This window comes from Schistocerca americana, chromosome X (genome assembly GCF_021461395.2).
Source record: "Schistocerca americana isolate TAMUIC-IGC-003095 chromosome X, iqSchAmer2.1, whole genome shotgun sequence".
NCBI classification, from domain to species: Eukaryota; Metazoa; Arthropoda; class Insecta; order Orthoptera; family Acrididae; genus Schistocerca; species Schistocerca americana.
In genome coordinates, this window is record NC_060130.1 from 651745135 (window position 1) to 651768369 (window position 23235).

A 23235-nucleotide genomic window follows, 5' to 3' on the forward strand; every position below is an offset into this window, starting at 1 on the left:
ACTGCATCATTGTGTACTGTTAATGCTCTTCGTCTCAAAGTTAGACATTTGATCTGAAGCTGTAGCTCAGCATCACACATGCATGTGGACACTGTCTGAGAACACTGCGCACATGTCGAGAGAGAGCCTGATTCAAGTACTGATTATGTCAACCAGGCCAGCTAGCCTTTTTCTCTCGCTATCATTTTAACCCAGATCCCAAAACAAGTTAGCACACCCACTCACCATCACGAAGCTATTCGGACTTCAATTGACCTGCTTTTCTCGTCCTGTCAGCTCTTCTGGCCGCTCTGTGGTAGCTGAAAGTTGTCTCAATTCATTTTTCAGAAGCGGTACTCTTCATCATCTGTGATCATCGCAATTATAGCACTCTGTCATAGTTTTGCTGTATTGGCGCCAGGCAGTTCAATGTTCCAGACTAGGACGTGGCGCAACAATATATTTTCACCTGTCTCAGTTTTTGCTATTAATTATGATACCGTGATTTCCCTACATCGCTCCAGGCAAATGACGGGATGGTTTCTTTGAAAGGGCATGGGCGACTTCCTTCCTCGTCCTTCCCTAATCCAATGAGATCGATGACTTCACTGTCTAGTCTTCTCCCCCAAACAACCCAGATCTATGTCATACGTGCAGATGACCATCACTTGTGTGCAGGCAGAATCTGCTTCCATCGCTGAATACCAGACGGCACCAGTCGAGCTGTGCATCTCGATGCTGTGGCGTTAGTGGAAGATGGGCTAGAGGCGTGCGTGCCTGTAGTCTCACTATTAATAATCAGTTTGTAACAGTTTGTGTTGACAAGACTTGGCTCACAAGCCCTCTTATCTGTGCTTTAGTAGCTGTAGATTCTGTCACTGCTGTCCTTACAATACGACGATCCTGGCCGCGTCTGTGCTGCTTGGATGTCCAGAACCTCGTCTAAGCATGTGAGAATGTTCACATGATCATTGATACCAATATCGTTGGACATCTGAAGCAGCACGTCAAACTTGTGTGGTCGTATTGCAAAAGGAATGCCACAATTTTACCCCTTCCAAACGCCCTCATTTGGCTGTAGGAAGCATGAGTGCTTCTCTGTGGAATGGTTGTCTGTTTGTTTCACACGTTCGCACCACACTGGGCCTTCTGTCTGTGAGTATTCACTATTAAAGAGTAGACACGGATGGCGCTCCGGTAGCTATGCCATTACGCTGTCTGTTGGCGACGATGTTGAAACCATTATCAGTACATTTACTTCCCCCAGATGGCATATGCCGTCAATGGATGAAAGTAGATGTCGCTTTCTTGGTACACTAATATTTTTTTGGCAATGTATGGGCAACACAATAGCCTTTTTTCTTCAGGATGGTATAATTTTATTGAATACTCCTAAAGAACAAATGCGACTAATTATTTCCACGTCTTTGTAGCAACATGTTTTGAAATTATTACATGGAGGACTGACACCATTGTGCGTGACATGGGCTTGAAAAGTAGATTGAACTGATGGCTGCTTAGTGTCATACATGTGCAGATAACAAGACAGCGCTACACCAGGAATTTTTCAGTTGGACTTGACCTGACAGTGCTTGGTAACGCATCCACATTCAGTTTGCTGGTCCTTTCTGGAACCCACGGTGGCTCATCATCGTCAGTACATAAGTAGATATCTATTTGTCATTCTAATGAATTTGACAATCAGCTCTAGCACTATAAAAGCATTCGTTTTTCTCTTTTGTTTAGAAAGCTTGCCATAAATTATCGTTTTGGACAATGGTTCACACTTTCAGATGTGGAGTTTCAATAATTTTGCCAACAAAATTAGATTCATCATATCCAAATCGGACCTTTCTATTCAGTCACATGGTGAAGCGTAACATTTTTTACGTACTTTCAAGGCTCAGATGTCCAATCTTTGTGCCTTGCACTCGAGGAAAATTGAGGTATCGCTGTTTCTCAGCACCTATCGCATTTTGTCTTTTCACGTCTCTTCACCAGTGGAATTATTGGATGGTAGTTGTCAACGCACTATTCTGCACCTATATCACTATCGACCACATGATTCACAAGCCAAATTCACAACAAAGTTCCACACAGGAGACAATTTTTTTCTCCCCTGTCTTGAACATGCCTCACAACTGGGAATCTTGCATCATCATTCAGACGACTGGCCAAGCTCACTTTACCATTCACTGTAAATCAGGCACACACTGATAACATCAAAATCAACTACGTTTTCGTGATTATTGTTATCTTGCCATAGGTTTTCATGTTTCAGAAACGCTGCCTGCATCCCAAACTGCTCTCCACCAGTAGCCCCTGTCGGTGCCTGTCATTTGGGCGAATAGGTAGCATAACTTTAACGTATGTACTTAATTTTCATTATTGTTAGTTTATGGCTGAAGTCATGGCAAGGGAGTGTTAGAGCAATGTTTATTTAGTCAATTCTGTACTAGTTTTTGCCACAGTGTTGTAATAAAGTGTAAAGATCTAGCTATGGTGTCTCTTCTATGTCATCTGTAGTTAGTATGTCACAAAAACGCCCTAATAATACAGTTTGTGCTGCAGATTCATTTTAATGGAAAAGCTATCAACGTGGAGAGCTGCAAGTTGTCAGTTAAGCATTCAAATTCGTGACCCGTTTCAGTTTGGTGGAGGAGATTTGCCCTGCTGAAAATATCAAAACTGGCATATTAATTATTTCAGTTACAGATCAGCCTGAAAAAACAAAAATTTGGAAGAAAATCGTTAAAAATCACGGAAGAAACTGGCATCATCGACCTAGAATGTGGACACATGCATGGACAAGAAACGAGCCAAAGTGAATGACTGGAGATAATTTTGTGGGGTTTCGTGACCACGGACAGCAAACGTTAAGTAATCTATTGATGCATTATTTTCCTTTCTTGATTTTGGAAACAGTGTGCAGGTGGTGTGAAATTCCTGTAGTTTGTAATGTTGTTCAATATGGAACACCAAAACGAGGCAGTTAATCAAGAACACGTTTCAGACAATAACACGGAAGTTGACCAAAGTTTTAGGGAGGCAGCTATAATTTTGGACAACAATATGTGACTTAACCAAAGTTTTGATGAGTCAACGGAAGGCAGAAATGTGTTCAGTGTTTGTAGTCTGTTCTGAGGCTCGACCACAGGGAACTTTCAGGTTTCAACAATAATTTGATTGAATATGTCACGGGATTTTTGGAGGAAAAACTTAACACACAGAGTAAAGACTTATGAGCTAAATATCGGCTTAGAACAATCAAAAGGTGAACTGAACAGAGAATTACTAGTAAGTCAAGACTTGCACGGTAGAACTGATGCTACAAACAATGAATCGCAAGAGTTAAGAAGTGAGATTTTAAACAACAGCATTCAGCTTGCGGAGATGAAATAAGATCCTTGCAAATTTAAATCAGTTGTTGAGTTAGAGCACTAATAAATCGACGCTCAGGTTAATTCAGTGGTAACTAAATTTCCTAAGTTCGAATGAAATCAGATACAGCTGGGAAAATCGTGAAAAAACTTTTAAATCGTACTCTATGTCCTTTAATAAAGCAAGAGCATCACGTTTTAAAATCTGATACTGATCAGTATAATCAAAATCTTGAAAAAAATTTATGAACTTGGAATCCAAAACGGAAACTAGATTTCTTTAATTAACAGCAAAGTTGTATAGACAGAAAAAGTTGAAACAAGCAATGCATGCAGTAGTAATCTAGGAAACAGTAGTAGAAAACTGGCTCAATTAGAAGGGAATTTTGCTATAAAAGTTTTACTACTAATTGTAGTGGTATGTAGACCAACATACATATTTATTTGTCCATGAGATCTTGTGGATACATTGAATGTACAGTAAGTTGTTGAACATAATTTATCACAATACTTTTTCAATCATTATAAAACATCATTAATTACTTATGGTTACAATACAGCTTACTGGTACATTATTATTAGTATTGGTTCTGTGGTTACAATGCTACTTTTTTATGAGGAACTTCATTTTGGCAGAGCTTAGTTTCTGTTCAGTGTATATGGAGACCCAGTTTTTGTCTTCTATTGTGGGTGTTTATGTCTTCATTTTTGAGGAAGGGTACAAGATTTTCAATCGCACACTGTTTTATGAATACTGCTGTTTAGTATACTTGTATATGCAGGCATGGTAATGGAAGGATTTGTAATTTTTTGAAGAGTTGCTTGCAAGGGTTTCTGTGTGCGGCACCTTATATGATTCTTTTTTTGCACTCTAAATAGCTTAATGCTGTTTGGAGAAGCTCCCCAGAAAATGTTCTCCATACTTGTAAAGTGACTGAACGTTTGCATATTACACACTTTTTAGGCAGTCCTTGCTGTGGAAGCTTACAAGGATCCTTATCACATGGCGGGATGTGCTCAATTTCTTGATGACGTTGTCAGTAAGAGTTCCCCACCTGACATTATCCTGGATGCAGAGCCTGAGAAACTTTCTCAGTTAAACTCTATTTATGGCATTGTTTGACAACTGGATATTTATAGTTTGTAGGATTTTTTCTCGGCATTATAGAAGTTGAATACTACAATTTTTCTGTCATTTGTGATCAGCTTATTGCATGTGAATCATTCTACTATGCTATCAATTGCTTTTGTTATAAATGTAAATGTCGTGTGACTAGGGCGTCCCGTCAGGTAGACCGTTCGCTGGGTGCAAGTCTTTCGATTTGACGCCACTTCGGCGACTTGCGCGTCGATGGGGATGAAATGATGATGATTAGAACAACACAACACCCAGTCCCTGAGCGGAGAAATTCTCCGACTTAGCCCGGAATCGAACCCAGGCCCTTTGGATTGACATTCTGTCGCGCTGACCACTCAGTTAGCGGGGGCGGACGCTTTTGTTATGTTTTCGTGTACTAGGTTTGGAGATTTCTGCACTGATAAAAAAGCCAGTGTCACCAGTTTAATGATGAGGGTTATGATAATTTACGTTTCCTTCTATGTCATTTACAGATAGGACGAATAGCATTGGTCCCAGTGCTGGCCCTTGGGAACATAGTATTCCATCTCTTGGTAATCTGAGTAATGGTTTTAATTTTGTTGCATTCAGTATGTTATATTTCCACTGTTTGTTGGTAGGTAGACTAAGTGTGCTCTGACTTAAAGTGCATTGTGGGCGTATTTGTACCTCCCCCTGCACCTTACCCTCCCCGCGCTCTCATCCTCCTTCTTCCCCAGTACCAATCCCCGGCCGGTCAGTGTGGCTGAGCGGCTCTAGGCGCTTCAGTCTGGAACCGCGCGACCGCTACGGTCGCAGGTTCGAAACCTGCCTCGGGCTTGGATGTGTGTGATGTCCTTAGGTTAGTTAGGTTTAAGTAGTTCTAAGTTATAGGGGACTAATGACCTCAGATGCTAAGTCCTATAGTGCTCAGAGCCATTTGAACCAATCCCCTTCCCCCTACCAGTGCCCCTCCTCCTGCCCTTATCTCTGAAATAATGACATTTTTTACGAGAATACAGCATTTAAACATGAAGAACAGACAACAGTTCTAGGTGCAAAACCCAGACACCTTCTGTAGGAAGAGAAGTGTCACGTAGACCCGCATGGCCCATTGAGAAACAATAGCTGTGGTCGCTTGGTAAACATCTCAGAGACGCCAGGTACATGGAGGATCTGTTGTACAGTACCTCCCGCCGACTGCTGGTGGGGTTACTACAGGGCACTATAGTGAGTTTAAAATAAGTTGCGACTTTTGATAGTTCAGTACAGAGCGAGTGGAGGGGAATATAGTTGCCAGTGTGCTGAGCGCGTCAGCAAGTGACGATATGCCAGGCCTACGCAGCGTGGAACCTGGCAGGCTCGCTTGATCAGCAAACCGGACGATCTTATAGTTTAATTCGTCAGCTATATGAAGAACCGCCTATCATTTCGTTAATGGTCGTTGTTATTGTGATATTTCGATAGTAGGTAAACTACTGCAAGAAATTCTTAGTTTGCAGTGAAAAATACGGGTCGCTGTGAATTTGTGTTTGGTGCGTGTTAGGTTACATGCTGCCACGTATTAAATATAGATAATATATTCAATTATTCCTTGAACTTTGAAGGATATCGCTGTAGTTCCCAGTCTCGAGGTAATGGAACGTGTGAAAAGCCTTCCGTCACCAACTCGTCCGTCAGTGAAAAAACTAGAGAGAAATATTCATAAATTCGTCGTATTTCATAAATGATTCGAGATATCGAAACAAGATTTTGGTAAAACATAGCGCGCAAAAACGAGAGTGGATTGCCATATGATTAATATGCGAAACTTCCATATCTAGTGCGATATTCAAGCGACTACAGATTCATTTCAATAAAGTAATGTAATTATTTATGGTCATTGATAGCTGGTGAAACGAAAACTGCTGTGGGTTTTGTAACAATATAAGTGAAGAAGTTATTTATTTTTTTACTGAGAATGGGTTATTTTATAAAGTATTCTCCTGACTTGCACTGAGTTACTAGTTTAATAATACACTATTTCAGGATTCTTTCGCAATTTCACCTCCATTAGAATTTTAGTGAGATCAATATTTCTAAACTCTGCTAACATGGCAACAAGAGAAGTTACGTATCCCTCAAAACCTGTCACAGTCCTTCATGAACAAATATCTCCTTAACTACATTCTCAGTATGGCTGACAACTGAAGGTCATACATATGCAATGGCTTCTTTTCTTAGTATTTGAAAATCACTCAGCTTTAACGTGTTGCTGTTTGTTGCCACATTACTTTTCACCTAGACCCATGTGTTCTCAGTCCCATTTAAATGAGCATGATACGGAGGAAGCACGACTGAAGTCTGCCCTTTACCATTAGCCAGTTCGTCGATCTGGGAGCGTGTAGTTTTGGTTTGTACAGCACTACAAATTCCATTAACACCGCATTGTATATGCTAGATTCAACTTTATCTCACGGAACATTTCTTTGTACCCAGAGCAAAATATCTGCTTTCCTCCACTGCATTGTTGGGGCTTTATGCATCACAACAGAGTGGCAAGGCGTTTTGTCGATTACTATTGTCAAATTCCGAGAAATGTTATGCAGCAGAATGTTATCTCACCATCAAGTGAATGTGTTCTTGGACAGTACTTTTATTGCAAATATCGTATTCAGATGTATTGCACTGTTGTTATTAATGCAATGCCATCATAAAACGCTTGTTCACAATACCTAATGACTACAGAACGCTTCAACGCCAGAAAATACGACTTTACGAGAGATGACGAACATTGATGCATGTAATGCGTGACACCACATGGCAACAGGGCGCTTTACCAGCCGAAACGCTAGCGGCGTGGTAGGGAAAGCCGGCTTGGCATTGGTGTTACCTGGGCAATGGCATCATGATCCCCTCCGGTCAGCCAAACATCAAAAGTCGCAACTAATTTTAAACGCATTATACTTACATCTAGTGGAAGTAATATGAATGCTATACCTCGAGAGTGCACGTAGACGGCTAACGGGAAATCATCAGGCTATGTCGTGCATCACTGTTGCAGTAGACATCTGATCGACATGAACTTGGCAACTGTAGATGCCACAAGACGGAAAGGAGACGCGCCCGGTCGTATAAATGATCGTCTGCATCCACACCACAAGACGCCCAGACGTCCTACAATTCTTTATAGTTACCTGAGGGTGTGTAGTATTTAGGGCGCTGGTAAAATTTGAAAGAAGTGCAGTGATGTAATAGCCCGTTAGTGTTTATTGCAATGAAAGTTCTCAGAAAATGACAAACAAATGCGATGGTCCAGACAACAGTTTCTTCATGTAACTCAATATACTTTTTTCTTATTGAACAGTCAGATGAAACAACAAATAACTCAATTTTCACACCAATTTTATTTTGAAATCAATGAATATTGTACCACAAAGGTTGAATTTCGCGTTGAAAACAGCGAATATAGTACCTAAATAAATGAAAAATAAGAGTAAATTCCCTCTCCAAGTGTCGTCTTACGCTTTTAAAATGAATGTTGCACTGTAAAACAGAATTTTGCGTTGAAATCAGCGAATATAGTACTAAACTCAATGAAATTAATTCACAAATTTAAGGACAACGTTCTGTTTGGTGGGAACTCTTCAGTCCATCATTAATCTGACATAATACTCTGTATTTTACTCATGTGGTGACATCTCGGATTTGTAATGAACACCAACCAAAATTCAGGAACACGAATTTTATGGTCCCACAAATACTTGACAACGTCATCGAAAAGTAGTTTAAGATATGTCCGCCATGGATTGAGTCTCTCCATAGCCATCCATACTGCAACGTACAACTGCTCAGCTTCACAGCACTTGGATACTTGAAAGTTACTTGACAGAGTTCGCCTTGACAGAGATATCCAGCAAAGAAGGGAAAGCAGAAAGATGGAAGGAGTATATAGAGGGTCTATACAAGGGCGATGTACTTGAGGACAATATTATGGAAATGGAAGAGGATGTAGATGAAGATGAAATAGGAGATATAATACTGCGTGAAGAGTTTGACAGAGCACTGAAAGACCTGAGTCGAAACAAGGCCCCCGGAGTAGACAACATTCCATTATAACTACTGACAGCCTTGGGAGAGCCAGTCCTGACAAAACTCTACATCTGGTGAGCAAGAGGTATGAGACAGGCGAAATACCCTCAGACTTCAAGAAGAATATAATAATTCCGATCCCAAAGAAAGCAGGTGTTGACAGATGTGAAAATTACCGAACTATCAGTTTAATAAGTCACAGCTGCAAAATACTAACGCAAATTCTTTACAGACGAATGGAAAAACTGATAGAAGCCAACCTCGGGGAAGATCAATTTGGATTCCTTAGAAATGTTTGAACACGTGAGGCAATACTGACCCTACGACTTATCTTAGAAGAAAGATTAAGGAAAGAGAAACCTACGTTTCTAGCATTTGTAGACTTAGAGAAAGCTTTTGACAATGTTGATTGGAATACTCTCTTTCAAATTCTGACGGTGGCAGGGGTAAAATACAGGGAGCGAAAGGCTATTTACAATTTGTACAGAAAGCAGATGGCAGTTATAAGAGTCGAGGGGCATGAAAGGGAAGCAGTGGCTGGGAAGGGAGTGGGACAGGGTTGTAGCCTATCCCCGATGTTATTCAGTCTGTATATTGAGCGAGCAATAAAGGAAACAAAAGAAAAGTTCGGAGTAGGTATTAAAATCCATGGAGAAGAAATAAAAACTTTGAGGTTCGCCGATGACATTGTAATTCTGTCAGAGACAGCAAAGGACTTGGAAGAGCAGTTGAACGGAATGGACAGTGTCTTGAAAAGATGGTATAAGATGAACATCAACAAAAGCAAGACAAGGATAATGGAATGTAGTCGAATTAAGTCGGGTGATGCTGAGGGAATTAGATTAGGAAATGAGACACTTAAGGTAGTAAAGGAGTTTTGCTATTTGGGTAGCAAAATAACTGATGATGGTCGAAGTAGAGAGGATATAAAATGTAGACTGGCAATGGGAAGGAAAGCGTTTCTGAAGAAGAAAAATTTGTTAACATCGAGTACAGATTTTAATGTCAGGAAGTCGTTTCTGAAAGTATTTGTATGGAGTGTAGCTATGTATGGAAGTGAAACGTGGACGATAAATAGTTTAGACAAGAAGAGAATAGAAGCTTTCGAAATGTGGTGCTACAGAAGAATGCTGAAGATTAGATGGGTAGATCACATAACTAATGAGGAGGTATTGAATAGAATTGGGGAAAAGAGGAGCTTGTGGCACAACTTGACTAGAAGAAGGGATCGGTTGGTAGGACATGTTCTGAGACATCGAGGGATCACCAACTTAGTATTGGAGGGCAGCGTGGAGGGTAAAAATCGTAGAGGGAGACCAAAAGATGAATACACTAAGCAGATTCAGAAGGATGTAGGTTGCAGTAGGTACTGGGAGATGAAGAAGCTTGCACAGGATAGAGTAGCATGGAGAGCTGCATCAAACCAGTCTCAGGACTGAAGACCACAACAACAACAACAACTGTACGTGAAACTCCAGTCAAAAATGGGTCAAATGGCTCTGAGCACTATGGGACTCAACTGCTGAGGTTATTAGTCCCCTAGAACTTAGAACTAGTTAAACCTAACTAACCTAAGGACATCACAAACATCCATTCCCGAGGCAGGATTCGAACCTGCGACCGTAGAGGTCTTGCGGTTCCAGACTGCAGCGCCTTTAACCGCCCGGCCACAAACTCCAGTCACCCTACCTATAGTCAGAAAGCGATCTAAGTATTCAGATGATTTTAAGCTATTCCACACACTAATTACAAGTGTTCTGCCTTGTAAAGAGAACATCCAACATCTCCAGCGGATTTCTTATGGTACTGTCTTCTTGATTTAACATAGTGTGGACTGTGAGCCACTAAACTCAATGCCATCGTTAGGAAGATGAACATAAGTACTTTACAGAAAGGCATCACGAGAGTCGATCTGTGGTAGTGTCTTGTTTATGACAGTTGAAGCACTGAGATGGAGATGTGCTGTTTGTGATTTCGGTCACTCAGTAATTCTAAGATCAGTGTTTGATGACACGTGTTACAATTTTGCAGTCGAAGGTAAAGAGTAGTGCAGTACATCCATTCGGAAGTGTCCCAGATGATTTGCAATGCGTTAAAGTCGGACATACAGAGTGCATATTTCCACAGGATTTCTAAATCTCTTTTTGTGACTGCAGGTATAAACCCTTCCAGAACACGATTGCATCGGAATTCTTTTCCTAGTAAAGTTTGCGAAATATACCAGATGCGACAGAAAAGATTCCCTCAGAAGTTTTGTACAGCGTTTAACAGTAGGGCATTCCCTGCTATTCTTCTGTATATAACTGCATAATCCTACAGCCAATAGCACACAGTTGAAGTAACAGAAGAACCATGACTGTGTGTATTAGAGTAACGTCACAGTGAACTACTGTATATACACCCTCAAAACACAGTAGCACAGTTTCAACCCTCCAACCACATACACTCATCCTACTGGAAGACAGAACACAGTTCGTTATACTGAACTGCGGATGTCCCACATCTCAATATATATAAACGACAGTCAAATGTTCCAAGGGATTTCTAAATCATTTGTGACGAACGCCAATCTAAGTTGCATTGGTCTGGAGTAGTATGATTGAGTCTTATACTACAGTCAGTTATAAAGATGTTTGTGGATGCAAATTCTCAGCGGATTCTTTATAGTGCTGTCTTTTGGGGTTTAACATCAGGTGGACCTGTGAGCCATTGATCTCAATGACATTGTAATATAGCCTTGCGTAGAGAACTCTCAAAACTACACTGAAGAGCCAAAGAAACTGGTACACCTGACCAATATCGTGTACGGCCCCGCAAGCACGCGGAACTGTCACAGCGCGATGTGGCATGGACTCGACCAATGTCTGAAGTTGCGCTGGAGGGAACTGACACCATGAATCCGGCAGAGCTGTCCATAAATCCGTAAGAGTACGAGGGGGTGGAGATCTCTTCTGAACAGCATGTTGCAAGGCATCCCAGATTTAATGTTCATGTAAGGGGAGTTTGGTGGCCAGCGGAAGTGTTTAAGTTCAGAAGAGTGTTCCTGGAGCCACTCTGTAGCACCTCAGGACATGTAGGGTGCCGCATTGTCCTGCTGGAATTGCCCAAGTCTGTCAGAATGCAATCTGGATGTATCAGAGGTCCCATATCACTCCATCTGCACACACCCCATACCATTACAAAGCCTCCACCAGCCTGAACAGTCCCCTGCTGACTTGCAGGGAGCAGGGACACAAGGCCGGCATCATGTAACATTTTGGGTTGCCTACATCAGGGGCAGATATGCACTCAGGGGCAAACATATTGTTCACCTTTGATTGACATGTCATTAACCTATTGTTCTCCTTTGATTGACAGGTAATGACCCACTGGGGCTAATTTACCCTTTTGATTGACAGGTCCTTAACCAATAGTTCCCCATACCTCCCCTTCCACCTCCCCCCTCCCCTCCACAGGAAAATGGTGGAAAAATTTTGATGGGACAATAGGTCAATTGGGCTACCACCACTAACCTAACTCCCCACCCCTCCCCATTCACCTCACCTTCCCTCCCCTAAGAAAATGGCGGGAAAATATTGGTGGGAAAAAATGGCAGTAAAAAAGGTCTCTTGGGCTACCTCCACTAACCTAAGTCATCCAACCACCACCTCTTCCTTGAAATCGTCCAGAAAAGGACTCAGTCTGTGCTCAGCTGCTGGAGAGGAAAGTGTGTAGTTTATTTATCTTCAGTGGGAAGTCAGAAAAATTTATGTAGGAATGGATTTCACGTGGTTTATTTATTATTCTGATACTAAACACTCACCCTGACGTGCTTGGGGTCGCAATAAATAGCCTACAGATCTGCAAACTACTCTTAAATTACTGAAATAATGCAGTTCACTGATGTACAGACATGTAAACAACTCGTAAATTACTGAGCGAGGTGGTACAGTGGTTACCACACTGGACTCGTATTCGGGAGGACGATGGTTCAATCCCGCATCCTGCCGTCCTGATTCAGGTTTTCCGTAGTTTCCCTAAATCACCTCAGGCAAATCCCAGGATGGTTCCTTTGAAAGGGCACAGCTGACTTCCTTCCTCACCCTTCCCTAATCTGATGAGGCCGATGGCCTTGCTGTTTGGTCTCCTCCAACACATCAACGCAACCCAACTCGTAAATTGTCAAAACAATGCATATAAAACGCTCTGCAAAAACAAGCTCACTAATTGTAAACTGTTGAAATAATGCACTGTACAGCCTATGGACATGTTCACAAAATAATGCAGTACACTGATGTACAGACACGTTCACTACTCGCAAAATTGTCAAAATTATGCATGTGTAACGCTCCACAAACACTCTCACAGTGCTTAAACATTCAAAAATACGCAGTGCACAAACACCTATTGCATGTAAAAACGATTTTGAACTATCGTTAAGAAATTTGACTGAGACGTATCAGCGATCTGTTCCACACAGAGGTCCAAGGCAGAATGATAACAGGATGTGTTGGGCACACACACCAGTCCAGCACGTTCCACATGTGAGACGCATCTGGCCGTGCACATGTTTGCCATTGCTGGTGCGCTGATGCATTGCCTTCGTATCTGCGGGTCCAGTTGACCGAGTGAGATGTTTGCTTATTGACCCACACCCACAGGCGCAGCTAAAATGTTGTCAGTGTTATACTTACGTCTCATGTTTGTGTAAATAACAGCCCAGTCTCTCGCTGGATGCGCTATAGAAATCTTTTGCATTGTTTTCAGAAAATGTTTACGAAAATACCCCAGAATAACACAGGATGCATTCTTACTAGCGAACCTATGGGATAGCCCATCCATTATGTATCAATCTTTCCTAGAATCGTAACATCCTGCTTTCAACATATGTATCGGAAACAGTAAACGTTCGCTCATGTTCTCACTGCTAAAAGCCTTCATCATGTCTGTTCATGCTTGCGAAAACACTGTCAATCATAAAAGCATTCCTGTTGTTTAGAAAGAGAGCTTTGTCTAAGCACAGACAGGAAAATCAGAACAATTATGCAAACAGAATTCGAAGCACAGAGGAGAAAAATGCAGGAATTTCCGGTGTCCCACAGCTGCTGGTCTGGAGTTGTCCTAATGCCACAATGGTAGATGAGGGACAGAATCCTGCCAGAGATGGAGGGTCTGCTTCAACTCGCCTTTGGAGAATTGAACAAAGAAGACATCATGTTACTCTCAGAATGTTCTGTAGATACCTTGCCCGCACCTTGTTCGAACCAGTCTGTAGAGGCTCTTATGCCCCAGGGCAAAGGATGTCGTGTGGATGAATGTAGCATTCTGATTGGCTCTTACTGAATTTACCCATCAAGCTGCTGCTGCTGGTGGTGTGGGAGTCGTGCCTGACATTGTTTTTTCTGCAAATGAGACTTTCACAGGCAAAACTATTTTGTACAGATCGCCATATTGCACTGACAGTTAAACCCTGCAAAATTGGTCTACAGATCGTCAAATATGGAAAGAGACTTGCTAAATTACAGTACTCTGCTATTGCTGAGCAAAGCTTGAATTTTTTGGCCTGAAACCCGCCAAACTACTTACGCTGCTGGTGTGGGAGCACTGTCCGCCATTTTTTGTGGAGGAGACCTCCAGCGGCAAAACTATTTTGCATAGATCTACATATCGCACTGACAATGCAACACATTCATGGATATACGCACAGGCACAAACATACAGAAAAAAGAGCAAACGCACTGCAATTGTAGAATATGTGGGTGGGGGTGACTGGGAGCATTCGAATACAGTCCAATACTATGCCGCCTAAACAGAAAAATAGTGCATTTGCGCATGGTGTTGACAGCTGTCCTACATTTACAAGCAATTTTAGAACACAAAACGAGAAGTGATGGCATGATCGCAAGGGTAGAAGTAACTTAAAATCGACACAATTACGAAAAACGACAGAAAATACATATAAATTCGGTGTGACCGAGTGGTTCTAGGCGCTTCAGTCTGGAACCGCGCGACCATTACGGTCGCAGGTTCGAATCCTGCCTCAGGCATGGATGTGTGCGATGTCCTTAGGTTAGTTAGGTTTAAGTAGTTCTAGGTTCTAGGGGACTGATGACCTCAGAATGGGAATGAGTATGCAACAGCAAGAGGAAAACGAGAAAATGTTGACATGGATGCACAGGGAACCAGGGAAAGTCATTTTTTTTTCGTTGAGGCAGCACTCTACTGTATGTCTATTGATGTAATAATGATACAAGCGCGTTGACTACTGTATTTGACGCTTTGTAGGTAAACAGAAAACCATCTGCCTCTAAACTTACTTGCATTTGCGTGAAGAGATGACAGAGAGTGGATGGAGTGATTGGTTGAGATAAGTTGTAACGAAGTATGATTTAATGGTAGACTGATGATGCATTCTAGAGAGAGAGGGAGATGTTGCTGCAGGTCATTTCATCATTTTTTTCCGGTGTTCTGTCAGGATGCATCAGTTGTCTGACATAGCCTTCGAGTTGTATACAACCGCGTGTTCTGTGTGTGACTTACAGCACTGTCTACTTGTGACCATTAACAACAAATCTATCAGTCATCAGAGAACTTCCATCTTGTGTGTGATGAAACGTGACTATCCTGTTTTGTCACATTCTTCTAAACGAACGAAGATTTATGCGATGTACTCCATTCCCCTGTCGCATCTTGGATATAAAATTGAGACTTCAGTTTCATAACTAAGGTGATTCTAAGTTAGCGACAGGTATTTGTGAGGCACTGCAATCCCCATGTATTCATCTGCTTGACAGATGTCCTGTTTACAGAGTTAGTGGCGGTATGACGTGTAATTTCATATGTCAAAGGCCACTGCTATGCGTTTCCTTGTAAGTGGTATTTCCATTACCAACGATCATTTTCTATAGGAGTGATGCAAGCATGGTATAATTTCTGAACGGTGATCGGATATGAACAGTAGACGCCGTACACCTGTGGAAAGCTATATTGTGCATATATCACACAGAATCGATGTTTTAAGAAAGTTTTTTTTTTTTATTTTACAGTTTGTCACGATAGTTTATCGTAGAGAAAACTGCAAGAAGGATTTATGTCATGTGCTGAAATATATTTCTTACATTGGAATATTAACATCGTTGCATTCCACACAACTAATAGGTCGGAAACTGCAACCATCTAACATTGTAGCCTGTTTTAAGTGCAGAACTGTGTAGCCTTAGGAGTGCGTGTGTTTATGTTCTCCCTTACCACTACCTTCTTGGTACTGAGCCCAGACACTGGAACAACACTTTAGAATTGATACCGTAGTTGATTTATGTAAAATGCTTCGAACTCCGTCCGTCTGAAGCTCCATTATGCATAAAAACCACTCGTTTCTTGTTCTTCTTAATTGTCTGCTATTATATGGCAACACTTTCATATCTACTACTGTTCACCGATAAGGGGTGCTAACCTCCTCGACATGCGTGCATCTGGAGAAATATTATGCACTTGGATGAGTGCGGAGCAGAAGTTACGGACTAGGCACACTCCATTTCTTCACGAGATGTGGAATGTAGCAGTCTACTTCTGGTCAGTTGCACATTAAATCGCTGACAGTGCTGCAGGGCGGGTTGGTCAAAGACAGTGTGAGAACATCTTTCAGTCTCTAACTTTATCCTAAGAATGCGAGAATTCCCAATGACTCCCATCCGCATAGACAAAGATCGTTAATTACGCACTATGCTGGAAGTGCTAGAAATATGTAGATCACTGTCTGGTATACGTTGATGTATATGCTCGAGAAATAACAATGAATGGACGTCCTGAACAGTCATCTATGTACATTCGCATTGGTACTCGCAAAGCAGAGGAGAGGCAGTTTACTGATGATACTGAAATAGGGAAGCATGCTGCTGCATCATTGGTCGGTGTTGAAATTATAATAAAATTGCTAAAATTGTTCGCACTATCAACTGTAATGCTTATTATTACAGCACATATGCGGTGTCTTTTCCATCCCATCCGTCCACTGGTACGCCATTGATTACCACATAATGATTTCAAATGGCTCTGAGCACTATGGGACTTAACATCTGTGGTCATCAGTCCCCTAGAACTTAGAACTACTTAAACCTAACTAACCTAAGGACATCACACACATCCGTGCCCGAGGCAGGATTCGAACCTGTGACCGTAGCAGTCGCGCGGTTCACATAATGATTTACTAACATAGCTTGTTTGAGATGGAGAAAGAGTCTTGGCGGAGGGGCAACACTTTTCAGGGATGGCTAGCACTGAAACAGTGATCAGTGTATGACTGCAATATGAAGAATCAATCGAAATGGAACACAGAGCCATCAGTTATCCAATCACTGTGACAAATGAGTTAAAATGTAGAGACCGTCAATCACCTTTGGACAGCAGACTGGAAACGCTCCACAACGCCACAAAAGTCTTTCAGTTCCCTTTATGTTCTGACTTTCTTTTATTTCAATCATGTGTGTGTGTGTGTGTGTGTGTGTGTGTGTGTGTGTGTTTGTGTGTGGTAGCAGCAGCAAAACATGATTTACACTACATGACGTCTGGTTTTCTGTGTGAGGCAATGGATCAAAACATGTTAATGTCAGTTTAGAACCTGACACAGACCTCAAAGTCGTGACGGAAAAAACAAAAAAACAAAACAAAGGTTCAAATGGCTCTGAGCACTATGGGACTTAATATCTATGGTCATCAGTCCCCTAGAACTTAGAACTACTTAAACCTAACTAACCTAAGGACGTCACACAACACCCAGTCGTCACGAGGCAGAGGAAATCCCTGACCCCACCGGGAAACGAACCCGGGAACCCGGGCGCAGGAAGCGAGAACGCTACCGCACGACCACGAGCTGCGAACGGAAAAAAACAAAATGAATGGCAGTGTACAAAATGTGATGCAGCAGAAAAAACACAATGTTTCAAGCAACGACACTGTGTCACAGGGAGCCTCTCATGCGACTGATAGTCTGCGTGATATGGTCCTCCTCCTCCTATAGTACGGGCGTTGACACTTTACACTGGTCTGTGCAATGGCTCAATACCTGGATATTTATTGGGATTGTCACATATGCTCGATGAAAGCACGCGTACCATATTTGTGTTTGATATATCGGAAGAGAGAGTTGCAGTAAAAATCTTATAGAGTTCTCTATCGAATGAAGTTAGAAGAGCTTCTATAGTTCGTAATTTTTCTCCGTTTGATGATACAGAATAACAATGATAGAATGTTGGGCGTGATGGACGTGAATGGACCCTGAAGGAAGTGGATCTGCTTCGGATTGGAGTACCTGTATGATGTTGAGTCTTCCTGTGGCGGTAACGATTCACGTTTCTGGCTTACGGCAGGAGCCATCTGAATGAAAAGACCGGTTGGGATTCAGGAACAGAGCTCACCTAACCGTGTCGACCTCTAGATGGCTGAGTAGGGAACTAATACTCAGTGTGTGTTGGACAGCCTTCGTAATCGTGTGTGTTCTCCGTGGAAATTTGAGAAGATTCAATATGTACATGTGTTTGCGCTGGAACATTATTCCCTACCATATAAATAGTTCCATTGACTGCTTCTGCACATTTGCTGTTTTTATTTGATTGAGAGAACACGACTGTGATATGTGTTGTGTGCATTTAGCAGGTGAAAGACTAGTTGAAGACACGTTTGCTGGTTCTCTAGACATGAGAAACACCTCAGCTGACTTTGTAAATTGTAAGGATGATTTGGAATCCGTTATATCACCGACATTGGATTCGCAAGTGGAATTATGTTTCCTCTATTTTTTTTCGAGTTTTCACGTTAATGTCTTCGCAGACGAGATACGTTTCGCGTTCTCCATGGTTTACAGCACGTTCCATCTCACTACACCTCGCTAAAGTTTTCGGTTTTTAGAGAAACAATTTCCAGTCTATATCTTCGCAATTATAGAGTGCAAACGATATTGCTATGCAAGCGATATTGCTATGTGCTTGATATAGAGAGGCATCGCGTAAATGGTATGATATTCTGGTAAACCATGTGAAAATGCATATGTTCTTGTAATCCTAGAGCCTGCAGATGGGTGTAGAAAGCAAGCAAGCAAGCAGCTGGGTGTCAGAAACAGTAATGCCTTTGTGCCGGGGGGAACCGGCCTTTGTACAACAATTCAGAGCATGACCTCAGTCCGCTGAGGGTGCTCTGGTCAATCATTGGGACATTGTGTGTGTGAGGGCAGATGACTTGTGACCGTCAGCTGCAGTGGATGACCGCCCGACCTCGCGGGAAATATATGGTGCTGGAAGGAGTGTATACGGTACATGTGCTTATGCTATCTGTCTTTGTGGTATATGTACGAGGGTCTGGTAGTCGATAGCTGTATGCAGGATGCAGAAGTGTTGATTATGTATAGCGCAGGGTATGAATTGTGTGTTTACTACATCGATATGGTATGTGGTGATATAGCTGGGTTGGAGATTGGCATCATGCTGAAATATTCAAGCTTTCCTCCAAAGTCGCAGAGCAGTGTAATTGAGGAAGTGTCTTTCCATATTTCACGATCTTTAAACCAAAGTTTAACCATTAGTGCGATATGACTATCTATGCAAAGTAGTTTCGCTGCTGAAAGTCTCGTCTGCAGAAAATGGCACACAGTGCTCCCACATCAGTAGCATCAGTAGTTTGGAGGGTTTCAAACTGAGAAAGTCAAGCTTTGCTCAGCAATAGCAGAGCAGTGTAATTGAGGAAGTGTCTTTCCATATTTGACGACCTGTAGACCAGTTTTGCAGGGTTTAAGTGTCAGTGCAATATGGCGATCTGTACAATATAGTTTTGCCTTTAAAAATCTCATTTGCAGAAAAAACAATGGCAGACACTGCTCCCACACAGGCAGCAGCAGCAGTTTCATGAGCAAATTCAGTAAGAGCCAATCAGAATGCTCCATTCATCCACAAGGCATCCTTTGTGCTGGGGCATAAGAGCCTCTGCTGACTGGTTCGAACAAGGTGCGGGCAAGGTATCTACAGAACATTCTGAGAGTAACATGATGTCTTCTTTGTTCAATTCTCCAAAGGCGAGTTGAAGCAGACCATCCATTTCTGGTGGGACGCTGTCCCTCATCCACCATTGTGTCATTAGGACAACTCCAGACCAGAAGCTGTAGGACACCAGAAATTCCAGCCATTTTTCTCCTCTGTGCCTCGAATTCTGTTTGCATAATTGTTCTGATTTTCCTGTCTGTGCGTGGACAAAGCTCTCTTTCCAAACAACGAGAAGCTTTTATGATTGAAAGTGTTTTCGCAAGCATGCACAGACATGATAAGGCTTTTAGTAGTGAGAACATGAGCGAATTTTTACTGTTTCTGGTATGTATGTTGAAAGCAGGATGTTACAATTTCTGGGAAGGGTAACACGTGATGGATGGGGTGCCTCATTAGGACCATTAGGAAGGGTGTATTTGGTGTTATTCTGTGATATTTTCGTAAACAGTTCTGTTAGGACAAGAATTTCCATGCAGACAAGCCGAGACATCACAAAAGCTCCTACAACAAAAGTGACCATTAACTATGTCTACGGCATTTTACGATTTGCGGGAAGGATGATATGTAATGGATGACTATCCCATTAGGATCGCTAGGTAGAATGCATCCTGTGTTATTCTGGGATATTTTTGTAAACAGTTTCTGAAAGCACTGCAAAAGGTTTCTAAAGTGCGTCCAGAGGGAGACTGAGCTGTTATTTACATAGACACGAGATGTCAGTATAACACTGACAACATCTTAGCTGCGCCTGCGAGGGTGGGCCGCTAGGCAAATATCTTGCTCAGCAGTTAGACCGGCGCTGGACCCGCAGGTATTAAGGCAATGTGTCAGTAGTGCACCAGCAAGGTAAACATGTGTGCAACCAGACGTGTCTCGCATGTGGAACAGGCTGGACTGGTGTGTGTGCTTGTCTCATCTGGTTATCATTCCATCTTTGACCTCTGTATGGAACAGATAGCTGATATCTTGCAGTCCAATTTCTTAACGATAGTTCGAAACTGTTTTTACATGCAATGAGTGTTTGTGCACTGAATTATTTCGGCTGTTAAAGAATTGTGAGCGTGTTTGCAGAGCATTGTACACGCATTATTTTGACAGTTTTACGTGTAGTGAACATGTCCCTACATCAGTGTACTGCATTATTTTGTGAACATGTCTTTAGGCTGTGCAGTGCATTATTTCGACAGTTTACAATCAGTGAGCATGTTTGCAGAGCGATTTATATGCATTGTTTTGACAATTTACGAGTTGTTTGCATGTCTGTACATCACTGTACTGCATTATTTCAGTAATTTACGAGTAGTTTGCAGGTCTGTAGGCTATTTATTATGTATGACCCCAAGGACGTGAGGGTGAGTGTTTTATATCAGTGTAGTAAATAAACTACATGAAATCCATCCCTAAATAAATTGTTCCGACTTCCCACTGAAGATAAATAAGTACACTTCTTCCTCTCCAGCAGCTGGACAAAGATTGAGTCCTTTTCCTGCCATTTTTCCCCACATCGCCATCTTGGATATCATGGGAAGGGGGAGGGATGACAGCGCCCTCTGGTGGCAGTACTGTGTACTAGGATAGTTGGACTCCGGACCACATGGTGATCATAATGAATGGTACTACCGCCTATAACAACTCAAATTGTGCAAACACACAACGCATGCAAAATAAAGAGTCCGTCCATCGTATCCAGCGGCCCAGCACAGAGTCCTTTTCCAGCCAATTCAAAGGAGCAGGTGGTGGTTGGATGATTTTGTGGAGGTAGTCTAGGTGGCCTTTCTTCCCGACATTTTTTCCCACCAAAATATTCCCACCATTTTCTTGGGGAGGGGAGGGGAGTGGAGGGGGGGAGGGGAGGTGGAGGTTAGGTTAGTGGAGGTAGCCCAATTCACCTGTCAATCAGAAGGGGCCTATTATCCCCAGGGGGACATTACCTGTTAATCACAGGAGAACAATAAGTTAATGACCAGTAAATCAAAGAAGGGCAATAAGTTTGCACCTGAGAGCATACCTGCCCCTGATATAGGCAACCCGCAATGTGGCGTGATGCTGCCTTGGCCCCCTAGTGCAGGGTCCATGAATTCATGATTTTGTCTCTGTGTACACGCCTATCCACTCAATACAATTTGAAACGAGACTCGTCTGACCAGCCAACATGTTTCCAATCTCCAACAGTCCAATGACAGTGTTGACAGACCCAGGCAAGGTTTAAAGATTTGTGTTGTGCAGTCAACAAGGGTACACGAGTGGACCTTCCACTCCAAAATCCCCTATTGATGATGTTTCGTTGAATGGTTCGTATGCTGACACTTGTTGAATGCCCAGCAGTGAAATCTGCTGCAATTTGCGGAAGGGCTGCACTTCTGTCACATTGAACGATTCTCTTCAGTCGTCGTCGGTCGTGATCTTGCAGGATCTTTTCCCAGCCACAGCGATGTCAGAGATTTGATGTTTTACTGGATTCCTGGTATTCACAATACACTTGTGAAATGATCATATGGGAAAATTCCCACTGCATCCCTACCTCAGAGATTCTGTGTCAGATTGCTTGCGTGCAGACTATAACATCATGTTCAAAGTCATTTAAATCTTGATAACCTGCCATTGTTGCAGCAGTAACCAATCTAACAACTGAATCAGACACTTGTTGTCTTATATAGGCGTTGCCTACCGCAGCGCCATATTCTGCCTGTTTACATATCTCTGTACGATGGTCATTCAGTAATTAAAGAGACAGATTGGTCTGGAGAAAAAAGCATTTATTTTTATACGTACTTTTCAACATAACCCCCTTGAACATTTATGCGCTTGTTCCAATGGGCTACAAGCTTTTTTATTCCAGCTGCAAAGAACTCTTTTTCTTGGTGTTTGAACCAATTTCCCACAAACTTTTTCAAGTCCTTGTTGTCCTGGAACCTCTTCCCACATAATGCCTCCTTCAGTGCACCAACTAAATGGAAATCACTAGGAACTAAATCAGGACTGTAAGGGGGATAAGGCAGTGCTTCCCAGCCCATTTTATCGATGGTTTTACGGGTTAGTTGAGCAATATGAGGACGTGCGTTGTCTTGCTGGAGAATCACACCTCTCCTCTGAGATCCACGACATCTCTCACTAATGGCTGGCTTCACCTTGTTGAAAAGCAAATCCGAATAGTATTGGCTGTTCATTGTAAGCTGCTCTTCGAGATAATCACAAAAATTGAACATTCAGCATCCCAAAACACCGTCAGCACGACTTTTCCTGACGATTATTGGGTTTTGAATTTTTTCTTGACAGGTGAGTTGGTGTGCTTCCACTCCATGCTTTATCCTTTTGATTCTGGCTCGTAATAGAGAACCCAAGTTTCATCACAAGTTAAAATTTTGTTGAGGAAGTGCTCACTTTCTCTTTCATAAGGTTCCTTTAGCTCTGTGCACACTCTCAGCCTTGTTTCCTGGTACAGCTGCGTCAACTCCTTTGGGACCCATCTTGCACGTGTTTTGCGGTACTTCAACTTGTTAAAGATGATCTTATAAACAGTACCAGTACTAACTTGAACCTTATCAACTATCATTTCCATAGTCACACGGTGGTCGGCACGAACAATGTCATCAATTAGACTTTCAAGTGAGGGAGTTGAAACTGCAACTGGTCGGCCAGAATGGTGTTCGTCAGTCACTGAGTCGCGACCATTTTTGAACTGCTCTACTCACTTGTAAAAATT